At 44.4% G+C, this 14,426-nt stretch overlaps 1 pseudogene; it reads left to right on the top strand.

The window, feature by feature from the left end:
* The first annotated feature begins 10,490 nt into the window (after nucleotides 1–10,490).
* On the top strand, nucleotides 10,491–11,511 carry LOC123776703 (olfactory receptor 4E1-like; annotated as a pseudogene).
* Nucleotides 11,512–14,426: the final 2,915 nt, after the last annotated feature.

The following is a 14,426-nucleotide window of genomic DNA, read 5'->3' on the forward strand; positions in this document are numbered from 1 at the left end:
TGACCTGAATGTGTTCATGCATATGTCCACTAGGTGGCAACAGCAAGAACTGCTTGAACCTCTGTGAACAGGGGGGACCTTTACTGAGGAGGGAAGAGAAGGCTAGCTGAGGACAAAGCCGGAATTGACACCCCACACACACCCCCACCATGGGGTGTACGTGACATTCCTCAGGCACTCCTGGCTGCCCTAAAGGGCAAAGAAATAGTTAACCTATAGACACCACAATCCTGCAAGACTTAAGTCTCCCTCAGTTTCCCAATGTCTTAGCAGTTTACAAGAACCAAGCATTTCTATCAATAACTTAGCTTCCTGAAGGGAAAGTAGATACAATGAAATGTCCTTATACTCTGCAGCCTCCAGGAAGTTCCCAACCGTCTTAATGTTCATGCCTTGCTAGAGGGCAAAACCACCTTCCCGAGACAATGGCAAGGCCTCTGTACCTTGTGAGTCTTCTTTCACATATGCAAGTATTATCTCAACCTCCCTTTTTCCTTACCTTCTCCCAACCCCATAGTCTACCATCAGCCACCCCTCACAAGCCAGGGCAGCATCTCTTTCTGCCATGGGTCCTGTCATAAACCACCAATTTTGCACCAAAGACGTCTCAAGAATTCTTTCCTGGTCGTCGGCTCCAGATTCCACCCCCACTGAACCTCACCTGTATTCCACAACCTCCTCATTTCCAAAGCACACTGGGTGCTCATGGAAGCTGCAGGATGGACAGAGCCTCAACCGGCAGCTTTGGCACTGGGCATAGCCCCCCCACACCCCTCAGGCTCCTCCAGCAGTGACCCCCTGCCCCTGCCAGCCCCAATTCTTGATAACCCTGCAGTTCAGTTGTTGTGAGAGCGGTGCCTACGCTTCCTGCTCCAGACACAAGTGAGGAGAAGGGAGAGATCCCTCTCCTTGCACAAAGTCGGTTGACGGGGAGTCCACCTGATCGGAAGCTCTCCACCTGGGAGCCCTGCAAAGGACAGAAACGCTGTGACCCTCCGCCTTCCCCAAGGAGCTTTGGTGTGGGGAGCACCGCAGAAGTCTACAGAACTTGGTGCACAACAGCATCACACCTCTGCGCCTACAGATGAGGGCGGCCGTTTTTATTCTCACCCTTTCAAGAGGCAGGGAAAGCCCTCTGGGAACACAAGGCACACAGAGCAACCAGCTGACCCTGAGCCCCACCGGGCCCCCTGGCAAGGGGCAGTGCATCCCCGTCCAGGCAAAAACACCTGAGAATCAGCGCACTAGGCCCCCGCCCCCCGAAAACGAGGTGAAAGAACAAGTGAACAGCAAGTTTACAGACCAAAGAGGATGGCCAAACTCCAGCGCTAGGGGAAAATAGCACCTAGAGCTTGAGGCTTTTTCTCATGATTCATTTCTCTCTCCATTCAAAATTTTCCATTTATTTTTTTCCCTCTTTTTTTCCCTTTCCAACTACTTTTTTTTTTAATTTTAGCAACTCTTCATTTTTCAATCTTTTCTGAACTGTCATTTTTTACATTGACATTTTATACATATATTCTTCATTTTTGTTTTCTTGTTTTTTTTTTAAAGAGAGTCTTTTTTTTTTTTATAGATTTTATTTATTAATTCGACAGAGATAGAGACAGCCAGCGAGAGAGGGAACACAAGCAGGGGGAGTGGGAGAGGAAGAAGCAGGCTCATAGCAGAAGAGCCTGATGTGGGGCTCGATCCCAGATTGCCGGGATCACGCCCTGAGCCGAAGGCAGACGCCTAACCGCTGTGCCCCCCAGGCGCTCCTATATTCCTCATTTTCGGATTCTTTTCGCTATATATATATGAGTTTGGCTTTCTTTACAATTTTGGGATTTAGTGACTTCCAACACACAGACCAAAAGACAATCGGGACCAAGTGGATCACCCAGTTTTGTCCACCCTGTGAGATCCCAATCTCTCTCTCCCCCATCCATTCTTCTCTGGGAAAAGTGACTAGAGGGAGGGATTCACAGCAAAAGAAAGAGCCAGGGGTAACACTCTCTGCCACTGATCTAATGCATACGGTTTTAAGTAAGATGTCAGAGCTGGAACTCACGATGACAGTTACAAAGTTGCTAGCTGGGCTTGAAAAAAGGATAAATGACACGAGAGACTCTCATAGTGCAGAAATGAAATCGAATCAGGCCCACATTCAAAAGGCTCTAACTGAGATGCAGTCTACATTGGATGTGGATGCTCTAACGCCTAGGGTCAATGAGGCAGAAGACAGAGTCAGTGACACCAAAGACAAGCTGATGGAAAGGAAGGAAGCTGAGGAAAAGAGAGAAAGCCAACGAATGGACCATGGGTGGAGGAATCGAAAAATCAGTGATGCCACAAAAGGAAACAATATTGGAATTACTTCTGGCCCTGAGGGAGAAGACACAGAGGGACAGAAGATCTATCTGTGTGGATCGTAGCTGAGAACTTCCCTAATCTGGGAGGGAAACAGGCATTCAAGTCCAAGAGGTAGAGAGGACTCTTCCCCAAATCCATAAGAATAGAGGAACACCCTAACATATACTAGTGACGTTTGCAATTTCAGACAGAAAGAGAAAATCCTGAAAGCAGCTCGAGACAAGAGGGTCTTCACCGACAGGGGTAAGCACATTAGACTAGCCACATACCTATCCACAGAGACCTGGCACACCAGAAAGGGCTGGCGTGATCGAGTCAGGGTACTAAATGAGAAAAACATGCAGCCAAGAATACTTTATCCAGCAAGGAGTCATTCCGAATAGGAGCAGAGATAAAGAGCTTCCAGGACAGAAAGAAACTCAAAGGATTTGGCCGCTAAACCACCCTGCAAGAAATAGGAAGGGGGATCCTGTAAGGGAAGAGAGACTCCAAGAGTAACACAGACCAGAAAGAAACAGAGACCATCTACACAATTAGGGACGTGACAGGTAATGCAATGGACTCATCTCCATCTGCTTTTTAGATTTTTTTCTTTAGCATTGGTCTTAAGCAGTTTTATTAGGATGTAGGTTGATAAGGAGGGGTTTTTTCATGATCCTTATGTTTGGGGGTTTTGTTGGCTGGATTCCTGAATTCTTGAATCTATGGGTGTAGAGGGTTCATGCAATTCAGATAATAATCAGACATTACTTCTTCAAACATTTTTTTTTCTGTACCTCAGCCAATTTCTTATCTACCAGGCCACTTGAAAATTGCTACAAAGCTCACACCTACTCTAGTGTTTGTGTGCACGGCGTGGTTTGCACCCTTCCTTTTCTCTGCTTTATTCTGGACAACTGCTATGATCATGCATTCAAGTTCTCTCTCTGTCTCTCTCTCTCTCTTTTTGCTATGTAGTGTCTAACGTGAAAGAAAGCCCATCTACTACATTTTTCATCTTAGACGTGCCACTGTTCAGCTCCAGAAGTTGGGTTTTCCTTGTTTTCATATTTTCTATACCTCCGTTTCACTTCATCCTTTGTGTACATTTTTATATATATAAAAACTCTTTCTAACGGTTGTTTGAATGTACATGTGCAATATTTCCATCATCTTTATTTCTGGGTAGATTTCTATTGTTTAATCTTTCTCCTCAGTACGAGGTGAACTTTTCTCCTTCTTTGCATCCTGGTAATCTTGTTGGAAGGCTGGTATTGTGAATTTTAATGTTAGATATTAACTCTTGCTTATATTTCTACACATACTCTTGAGGATTGTTCTGATGGTGAGGGTCCTTGAAAACTATTTTATCCTTCCAGACTAGCTTTCCAAAGGTTTGTTAGGTGGTATCACAGTAGTCTTCAATATATTTTGCTATTGTTCTGTTGGTATTCTGAGCTCTCTTTGCAATGTCCCACGAATTACGAGGTTTTCCACTCTGCCTGCTGCTGGTAGCACAGACTTTTCCTGATTGTGTGTGAAGGCTAGTGACATTTTCCTCTCTGCTTCCCCTGGGCTATAATTTTCCCCACACCACATACGTTCCTCACACAGGTGCCCAATTGAGGAATTCTATGAAAACTCAAAAGTGATCCTAGATGGCTTTCTGAGGTCCTCTTTCTCTGTGCCGCTCTCCTCAGTATTCTGTACTGTAAACCACAGCCATATTGACTTCTCCCAACTTCCATCTTGCTGTCTCCAACTCATGAAAATGGCTGAGCTTCGCCTGTATTCTTCATCCCTGACCCGTAGACTGGAAACTAAATCTCTTTAGGCAGTAAGTTAGGGAAATGCAGCGTCCCCCTTGTTTGTCTTCCCTCTTGCACTAGTCACTTCCCTGCATTGCCTGGAAATATATCAAAAGTGTTCTTTTGCCAGGGCGCCTGGGTCCCTCAGTTGTTTAAGCCTCCGACTCGTGATCTGGAGTCAGGTCATGAACTCAGGGTCTTGCGATCAAGACCAGCATTGGGCATCACACTTGGCACAGAGGAGGCTTGAGATTCTCTCTCCCCTCTCCTTCTGCCCTCCCCCCACACTCTTTCTCTCAAACCAACACAGAAAATCTTTCAAATAAAGTAAAATAAGTTACTTAAGAGACTGGTTATGTAAGAAGGACATTCATACCCTTCTCTTTTTCTGTGAAAGCAGGAAATAAGCCTACCATGTGAAAGACATCCTTCCTGTTTCAGGAGGCAAAAAAAAAAAAAATATCCTTATCACAAGAGATAGGAAATTAAGAACCAAGAAAGCTGTGTAAACAACCTTGTTCCTTTTTACTAATTTACTACACCAGCCCATACTCTGTTCGAATTCCTTACGAATTGAAGCTCCTAATGTTAAGTTTCCTATATCCTGCCAATTCCTCTGTGATTTACTGTCTTTTTGTCTAAAAAGTATAAAAACTGCCTGCTTTGGTTATTTCTTTTGGTCTCAATTTGCCATGCCCCTGTAATAAAACTTTGATTTTTTTTTTCTTAATCTGTCTCATGTAAATTTAATTCTTGGTCCAGCCAGAAGACCATGGGGTAGAGGGAGAATTTTTCCTTCCCTTCTACGCATAATCTCTTCTAAGTTTCTGACAATTTCCATAATGTGTTAGTTTCTGATTGCTGCTATAACAAATTACCTCAAATTCAGTGGCTTAAAGCAACACAAATGTATTATCTTACCGTTCTGCAGATCAGAAGTCTAAATCGGTTTCATGAGGCTAAAACCAAAATGTCAATAGGGCTACAGTCCTTCTGAAGACTCTAGGAGAATATCTGTTTGTTTGAATTTCCCAGCTTCTAGAATGAATGTAGCCTACATTCCTTGGCTTCTCCCCCGCCTCCAACCGGCAATCTCGTCATTCCTACCTCTGCTTCTGTGGTCACATCTCCTTCTTGAACTCTGCTTCTCCTGCCTCCCTCTTTCACTCAGGAAGACCCTAGTGATTATTTTGGACCCACCCAGATATTCCAGGAGAATCTCCCCACCTCAAGGTCCATAACCTAATCACATTTGCAAAGTCCCTTTTCACAGATTCCCCAGATTCCAAAAGCAACATCTTTGGGGGAATTATTCTGCCCACCACACATTACATTAACAAATTCTTTCTTATCAATCAGAATGAAACCCACAGTAACAGTATTCTTCACTGTCTCCAATGCATTCTTCACAATAACATTGTCCAGTGAGTCAAAACTGATCAAATGTTTTCTCAGTCAGGATGGTTTCAATTATAAGGAACAGAAATCTCAACTCAAATTCCTAAAATACAAGTCACCTTAATTCACTGTATTGTAAATTCCATGTAGGATCTTTTTATCTCATGTTACAATAAGTGTGATATTGCACACACCCTAGATTATAAACCCCTTATTGTCTGCTTTTAGCAGAGAGTCAGTGACCTTTCAGAAGGGAGGAGTATGGCACTTTGATCTTTTGGAGTGGACAGAATGGAATGGGAAGAAGGAAAGAGTCAGTCAGGAGGATCAAAAATATGAAAATGTGGGGCACCTTGGTGGTTCAGTCAATTAAGCATCGGATTTTGTTCAGGCCATGATCTCAGGGTACTGGGATCTGGCCCCCTGATGAGACCAGAGTGGGGGCTCCCTGCTCTGTGAGGAGTCTCCTTGTCCCTCTCCATCTCCCTCCCCCCGCCATGCTCTCTCCAAAAAATAAATAAATAATCTTTAAAAAAACCAAGGTAACCAAGGTAACCAAGGTAACCAAGAAGTTACCTATCCAGAAACCAATGAAACCTTTCTATGCGATTCAACAAGCAACTCTTTTTAGTGTGGCTTCTCTCAGAAATACAGCATCCAAGTGAAGTAATGGAGTAAATATCAGAATCAGCAGCAGAAGACCTGGTTCAGCTGCTTCCCTGATATATAAACTCTGAAAATCACTTAATGCCAAGTCTACTTTTTCTATAATGCTCCCCACAATATCACAGGGATATTGTGAAGATCAAATAAATTAATGAGTGTGAAAGAGCTTTACAAGCTCTCAAGTGCTATGCCAGTGTCCATAATTCTTCTCATTTATTCTGCAGAGGAAATGGGAACACACAATTTTTGGAGCATGAGGGACTTCCTGGGAGAAAAAGCCTGAGTGGGACATTCAGTATACAGTCAGAGAGGGACGTAGTGGGCCAGGGGAGAGGGCTACCCAGAAGAAGTGGGAAATACAGACACTGTAGGTTAGGCCAAAAATTAATTTCTCAACCTTGCATAGTATCAGTGACAGTGGTGATAGTAATTGCCCTATAATCAACTGAACATCATTTTCTATATTATCCTTGGTGTACTATGCCTAGGATAAAGGATCTCAATTACAAAACTACTTGAGAATGAGTACGGGCAGTATACCCCTCTTCCTTATGCATACCCTAGTTGCCAACGTCACAATATAATACAAGCCCCACATGGATCAAGTAGCAGTATCTCTGTGTTCTAGAAGCTCTGAGTTTTTCAATCCCTTCAAGTCTGGCCTCTGATCAATGGTAACAAACGCAACAAGACAACTGGGGAAAAGGAGGCCAATAGTGATGCCAAAAGAGTTGGCTGTTACGGGGTGGTGGCTTTCTTGTTTGTTTGAATTGCATATTGCTTAACTGCATTAACTTAAGCAACATATTCACTAAGTGCCACAGGCTTTGCAAAGATTTCAAGAGTCCTAAGAAACAAAAGACCATTGTTATTGATGTTTTATGGATGAGAAGCTGAGGCCCAGAGAGGTTAAGGAACTTGCCCAAACTTACACATCTAGGACTTGCACTCACACAACCTGACCCTCAAGGCCAAACCCTTGCCCTCTCTGGCAGAGAGCTGATTAAAATCTTAACTCCATGGCCCGTGCCTCATCTCTGTGTTTGTATGTGGATTACATGAGAAACCATGAAAGCCCCTCACCTAATACTTAGCACAGACTAGTAGTTCATTTAATCATGTCTAAACACATCCTAAAGGTTTAGATGTGGAAGCCCTGCTTTCCCTTTAAATTCCCCTACTGACAATTTCAAAGTCTGTAACGTTAGTCCCCACAGAATTAACTTTTTCTAACTATGACTAGGGTAAGGTGATGACATTGCTTAAAAGGTCCCAAGGAGATAAAACCTATGTAATTCAGGTAAACACTCTCTCTCTCTCTCTCTCTCACACACACACACACACACACACACACACACACACACACACACACAAACCAAAAAACCACCCAACCCTGCAGCTGCCAGCCCCAGCTGCTCTCTTTCTGTACACATTTCCCTTCAGTACTCGGTAGAATAATCTGTCTGAAGCTAGCCATATAAAACTTACACCCAGAGAGTGTGCTGCCAAGGAAACAATGCCTCCATCACACTGGTTGTGAATAATTAGGACAAGTTTGTGTTAGAAATCTCCTGGTAAGCTAGCATGGCCTGGAAAAGTGGTTGATAGTGACTTTGAATCATTCCACTGCCAATATCATCTGAAAAAGTGCAAAAAGTATATCAAAATTACGACACATTTCCAGCTGACTGGAAACCAGTTTTCGAAAATCTTAAGGCAGAGTTACATGCACAACATACTAATAACGATGATAATAATATAGGCGCTAAGGTGTAAAATTTTGCAAAAACCCTGGAGCTCTCCTGGTAAAATATCACCATATGTATTTACCGTGACTGATCACCAAAAACTGAACAAGACCCAGGAGAACTTTGAGGGCTCTGGCCATGCTTATGGAAAAATCAAGGTAAACAAGGTTATCTGATGTGCCCAACTTTAAATTTGTCTGATTAGTTCTTTCCACTAGAAAATAATTCACTATCAAAACTTGACATTGAAACTACCAGACCGTGACAATTCAGTTCTCTTTGGAGGGGACGGGAGCACCGGAAACAACCCAGGGTGATTTTACAGACACTCTGTCTTACTCTGGTTTTGTTCTTAATTATTTTCCTACATTTTTCTGAAGCATATGCCACAGACATTCGATTTTCTTTTTGTGCACCATATTCTCAACATAAACTGACACCAAATTTCTACTGCAGTGGGGCACATCTCCATTTCTCAAAGCTTTTTTTCCTGCAGCTCCAAAGAAATAGAAAAAAAAAAAAGTGATGATGATGGAACACAAGTCTTCATTACAGACCTAGTTCTCCATCCACTCTGTGCGGTGAAATTCTCCAGATTAATTTAAAATAAACCCCTGGCTTCATTCTTGCTCAGTTCTTTAGTTTTCTAGTTTGCAATCATCCTTTCGGTTGATTAGTAAATTAAAAAGGGAACAGATGTAAATCATACAACTTTTAAAATAGCTTTCTGGGGACACCTGAATGGCTAAGCTGGTTGAGCATCTAACTCTCAGTTTCAGCTCAAGTATGAAAACACGGCTGTGGGATCAAGCCCCCTAGCGGGCTCTGTGCTAGGTGTGGAGTTGGCTTGAGATTCTCTCTCTCCTTTTCCCTCTGCCCCCCCCCCACTCACACACACATACACACACACATACTCTCTCTTTCTCTAAAAATAAGTAAATCTAGAAAACAATGAAATAAAGTAGCTTTCTAGAGCAGAAGCTTTAAGTGAATACTAAGAAATATTTCACTTTTTTTAAGATTTTATTTCTTTATTTGAGAGAGAGAGTGAGAGAGAACATGAGAGGGGACAGGGGAGATGGTCAGAGGGAGAAGCAGACTCCCCACTGATCTGGGAGCCAGATGCTGGACTAAATCCCGGGACTCCAGGATCATGACCTGAGCCGAAGGCAGACGCTTAACTAACGGAGCCACCCAGGCACCCCCACTAAGAAAAACTGCTTAATAGTAAAGTTAATCCGTCACTACATTAAGATGTTACAATAAATATTAATCTAAGCTCTAAACACTCTGAGTTTAATTCAAATGTTAACTAAAAGTCTTCTCGTGCCCCAGAAATACCTTCTTTTCCCATGACTCTACTTTGCTAGTTTCCTAATTTGACACTACCTTAATCTTCCCTCTATTGATATAGACTATCAAAAGGGCCACTGTCTGCAGAAGACCAGCACGATGAGAAATAGGAAATACTGGAGATGGAAAAGATAAGTAGAGGCAGAAGATAAAGAGTTCTCTAGTCCTTTTTCATAACCAATGTTGAGCTGATTCTTTTGTCTGGCAGAGAGCCTGCCCTTGAGGAATGAGGGAACACTCCAGTAGTGATCAGTGATGGGAAGAAGATAGCACAGGATGAGCGGATCCCGGGAACCAAGAGAGCAGCATGCATGGGTGGGCACCCCTGGAAGACTGTGCATCCAGGCTGTGACATGAAGACAAGCGAGAGAAGAGAGACTCCCCACAGATGCCCAACCAGGCTGGTGGGGTGCACCTAGCAGAGGAAGAGGCAGCTCACCAAGACCCATTCCACTTAGCGCCCTAATTATGCCAACCATCACATAAACGATTCAGGTCAGAGTGGTGGCATAGAGAGCCTGGTCTGGGACTCAGGAGGCCTGTGCTCCAGACACAGCTGTTACTGCAATTCTCTGTGAACTTAAGCCCATTGCTTTACCTCTCTCTGCCTCATTTTCCCTATCTATAAAATGAAAAAAAAAAGAAACTAAGAGAGGAGAGGAGGGGAGGGGAGGGGAGGGGAGGAAAGAAAGAAATGAGGAAAACTCTCAGCTCTTTCTAAGACACCCCAACCACCCTGCCCATTGTTCAGCCGACTGGGGAAAAGCGTCTACCGGCCACAGACCAGGTCACTGCCATGACAGTCCCAGGGCATCACGGCAGAGCGCGCAGGGGTGGAAGTCCTTCGGACGAGTGAAAAACGCAGTCAACAGGCAATAGAGAAAACCATGCTCAAGGCCAGGCTGTGTACAACTTTGAACATGTTACTGGCTTGGGGTAGAAAACTCCTGGTTTCTTCTCTGCTAAAGATTTATGAGTAAATATAAGCCCTCCGCTCTCCAAGGCTGCCTTATATCTCTTGGTGAATCATGGTTCTCTGCACTATTTTCCCAAAAATGTCTCTGTGGTGCCTACTGTGTATGCAGCATGATTGAAGACGCTGAATGGGGTTTTTAAAATAAGATACTGGACCATAAGCTCCAGATGGAGGGAAAAGCAAACACAGAAGAAATTAAGTGACCAGATGATTGATACAGATGCTAAGTGTTATTTTTTTTCCTAATTCTTTGCAGAGTGTCCAACAAAGAGAATGGAAGAGGCGGACCTACTCAATCAAACCACTTCCGTGACATACATTCGGCTTAGAGGCTTATCTGTCAATCAGAAGGTGCAGATGACTGTGTTTGCCCTGTTCCTCACTTCCTATGTCCTGACACTGATTGGGAACATCCTCATTGTCATAACTATTATCTATGACCGCCGGCTCCATATCCCTATGTATTTCTTCTTCAGTAACCTATCTTTTATTGATGTCTGCCACTCCACGGTCACTGTCCCCAAGATGCTCAGAGATACATGGTCAGAAGAGAAGCTCATCTCCTTTGAGGCCTGCGTCACCCAGATGTTCTTCCTGCACCCCTTTGCCTGCACCGAGATCTTTCTCCTCACTGTCATGGCCTACGATCGGTACGTGGCCATTTGCAAACCCCTGCAGTACATGACAGTGATAAACTGGAAAGTATGTGTGCTGCTGGCTGTGGCCCTCTGGACGGGGGGTACCATCAACTCCATATCGCTGACCTCCCTCACTATCAAGCTGCCCTATGTGGTCCTGATGAGATTGACAGCTTCTTCTGGGATGTGCCTCAGGTGATCAAACTGGCCTGCACGGACACCCACATCATTGAAATCCTCATCGTCTCCAACAGCGGGCTGATCTTGATGGTCTGTTTCGTGGTCCTCTTGGTGTCCTATGCAGTCATCATGGTGAGTCTGAGGCAACAGATCTCTGAAGGCAGGCAGAAGGCCTTATCCACCTGTGAGCACACCTCACCATCGTCACACTCTTCCTGGGATACTGCATCTTCATCTATTCTTGTCCATCCACCAGCCTCCTGGAGGACAACGTGGTGTCTGTGTTCTTCACCGCAGTGACCCCTCTGCGGAACCCCGTCATCTCCTCTCTCAGGAATGAAGACATGAAGAATGCCTTGAACAAGTTCATGGGGAGGTTGGAGGGGAGAGGGAAAAATGACAATGTCTAGGCTCTTAAGAGGCCTGGTGCTCCACATCCAAGAAAAGCCTTGCAAAGAATAAGTCACCTAGGACCTGACCCGAAGGCAGACGCTTAACGACTGAGCCACCCAAGGCGCCCCAGAAAGTTTTGATCAAGATTTAAACTGTCCAAATAGGGGGGAGGAATTAAGATGGGGGAGGAGTAGGGGACCCCTTTTTCAGCTGTACCCCTGAGTCTAGTTGGATAGGTACCAGACCATTCTGAACATCCACGGAATCAGCCTAAGATGCAGGAAGATACATCTGGATCTCTACAAACGAACATCTCCAGCACTGAGTACTGAGGTGTGAAGCGGGGAGCCATGAAACTGTGCACAGATATCGTAAGATAAACAGAAGGGGGAGGGAGCCGCTGCGTTTGGGCGCCAGGAAGCGGTAGCCACCGGCAAGGGGGAGTGGGCGGACTCCCGGACCGGCACCCGCGAGAGAGCTGACTGACACCGTGAGCCAGGGAACACGCACGACCAGACTTCTCACGGAACTCCGGTGTGCTCACTGGAACCAGAATGAGACCGGGAGCTCCAGGAGCACTCGGGGGCTGCTGGTGGCTGGCGGTGCTAGAAACGCAAAGGACAGAGATGCGCCGGCCCTGGAAATAAGGGCTGGGACGCCGGGTGTGGGGCACACATCCCGGTATGCTGCAGGGTTGAGCAGCACCAACAGTAACAGAGTTAAAGTGGCCAGAACATCAGTGGAGAACGGTCCACGATTCCTCTGTTCTGAGATAGAGGCTGAGATTCAGCCACTGCTGCTCTGACTCTCAGAAGAGGCACAGCAAACCGCCAGGGAAAGCTGCCAGAGAACAGAAGCCTGGAAATACCAGCTCAAGGGTGCCCATCCCCATCCCCCCCTTGCAGGGGACACAGAGACTCTACCCAAACAGGGTTGCCTGAGTATCAGCGCAGCAGGCCCCTCCCCGAGAAGGCAGGCTGAAAAATCAAGAAGCCCACATCCCTAAGATCCCTATAAAACAAGTGCATACTGCCTGGGTCCCGGTCAATAATTTGTGCTCTGGACAACCCCGTAACCTCTCCTCATCAGAATGACGAGAAGGAGAAATCCCCCCCAGCAAAGAAAAGACAATGGGTCTGTGGCCTCTGCCACAGAACTAATGGATATGGATGTAACCAAATTATCACAAATGGAATTCAGAGTTACAATAGTCAAGATGATGTGTAGACTTGACAAAAGTATTAATTAAAATTTTAATGAGAATATAGAATCTCTAATGGTGGAAATGAGAGCGAATCTGGCAGAAATTAAAAATTCTATGAGCCAAATGCAGTCAAAACTAGAGGCTCTGACGGCCAGGGTGAATGAGGCAGAAGAACATATCAGCAAATTGGAGGATGGGTCAGTAGAAGAGGAAGCTAAAATAGAATCTGGGCTCAAAAAAATCCATTCTCAAGAATGTAGGTTACGGGAGATTACTGACTCAAAGAAATGTTCCAATGTCAGAATCATCAGCATCCCCAAGGGGGTGGAGAAAAACAGAGGTCTAGAAGAGATATTTGAACAAATTGTAGCTGAAAACTTCCCTAATCTAGCAAGGGAAACAAGCATTGGTGTCCAAGAGGCAGAGAGGACCCCTCCCAAGCTCAACCATGAGAAACCTACACCACGTCACATCATAGTGCATTTCGCAAATATTAGATCCAAGGATACAGTATTGAAAGGGGCCAGGGCAAAGAAATTTCTCACGTACCAAGGCAAAGTATCAGAATTACGTCAGACCTGTCTACACAGACCTGGAATGAGAGAAAGGGTTGGGGGGGGAGCATTTTTAAAGCTCTTTCAGAGAAAAACATGCAGCCAAGGATCCTTTATCCAGCAAAGCTGTCATTCAGAATTGATGGAGAAATAAAGACCTTACAGAATCGCCAGTCATTGACCAATTTTGTAACCAGGAAACCAGCCCTACAGGAGATATTAAGGTGGGTTCTATAAAAATTAAAAGCCCCCAAGAGTGATACAGAACAGAAAGTCACAATCTATAGAAACAGAGACTTTACAGGCAACATGGCATCATTAAAATCATATCTCTCAATAATCGGTCTCATTGTAAATGGCCTAAATGCCCCCATAAGACGCCACAGGGTTGCAGATTGGATAAGAAGACATGACTCATCCATTTGCTGTCTACAAGAGACTCATTTTGAACCTAAAGATACATCCAGACTGAAAGGAAAGGGATGGAATACCATCTTTCCCGCCAATGGACCTCAAAAGAAAGCTGGGGTAGCAATTCTCATATCAGACAGTTTGGATTTTAAACTAAAGACTATAGTTAGAGACACAGAAGGGCACTATATTATTCTTAAAGGATGGATCCAACAAGTGGATATGACAATTGGAAATATATATGCCCCCAACAGGGGAGCAACAAGATACACAAGCCATCTCTTAACCAGAAAAAAGAGACATATAGATAAAAATATGTTAACAGTAGGGGACCTCAACACTACACTACCAGCAATAGACAAATCACCAAAGCAAGAAATCAAGAAACAAGTGCTTTGAATACCATACTCGACGAGTTGGACCTCATAGATATATATATATATATAGAACACTACACACCAGAACCAAAGAATACTCATTCTTTTCTAATTCTCATGGAACATTCTCAAGAATAGTCCATGTTCTGGGTCACAAAACAGGTCTCAACTGATACCAAAAGACTGAAATAATTCCATGCATATTCTGAGACCACAACGCTTTGAAATTGGAACTCAACCACAAGGAAAAATGTGGAAGAAACTCAAACACTTGGAGACTAAGAACCATCGTGCTCAGGAATGATTCGATAAACCAGGAAATCAAAAATCAATTTGAACGATTCATGGAAACCAACGAGAATGAAAACACAACGGTCCAAAAACTA

This window comes from Ursus americanus, unplaced genomic scaffold (genome assembly GCF_024610735.1).
Source record: "Ursus americanus isolate L20-20 unplaced genomic scaffold, mUrsAme1.1.p SCAF_145, whole genome shotgun sequence".
NCBI classification, from domain to species: Eukaryota; Metazoa; Chordata; class Mammalia; order Carnivora; family Ursidae; genus Ursus; species Ursus americanus.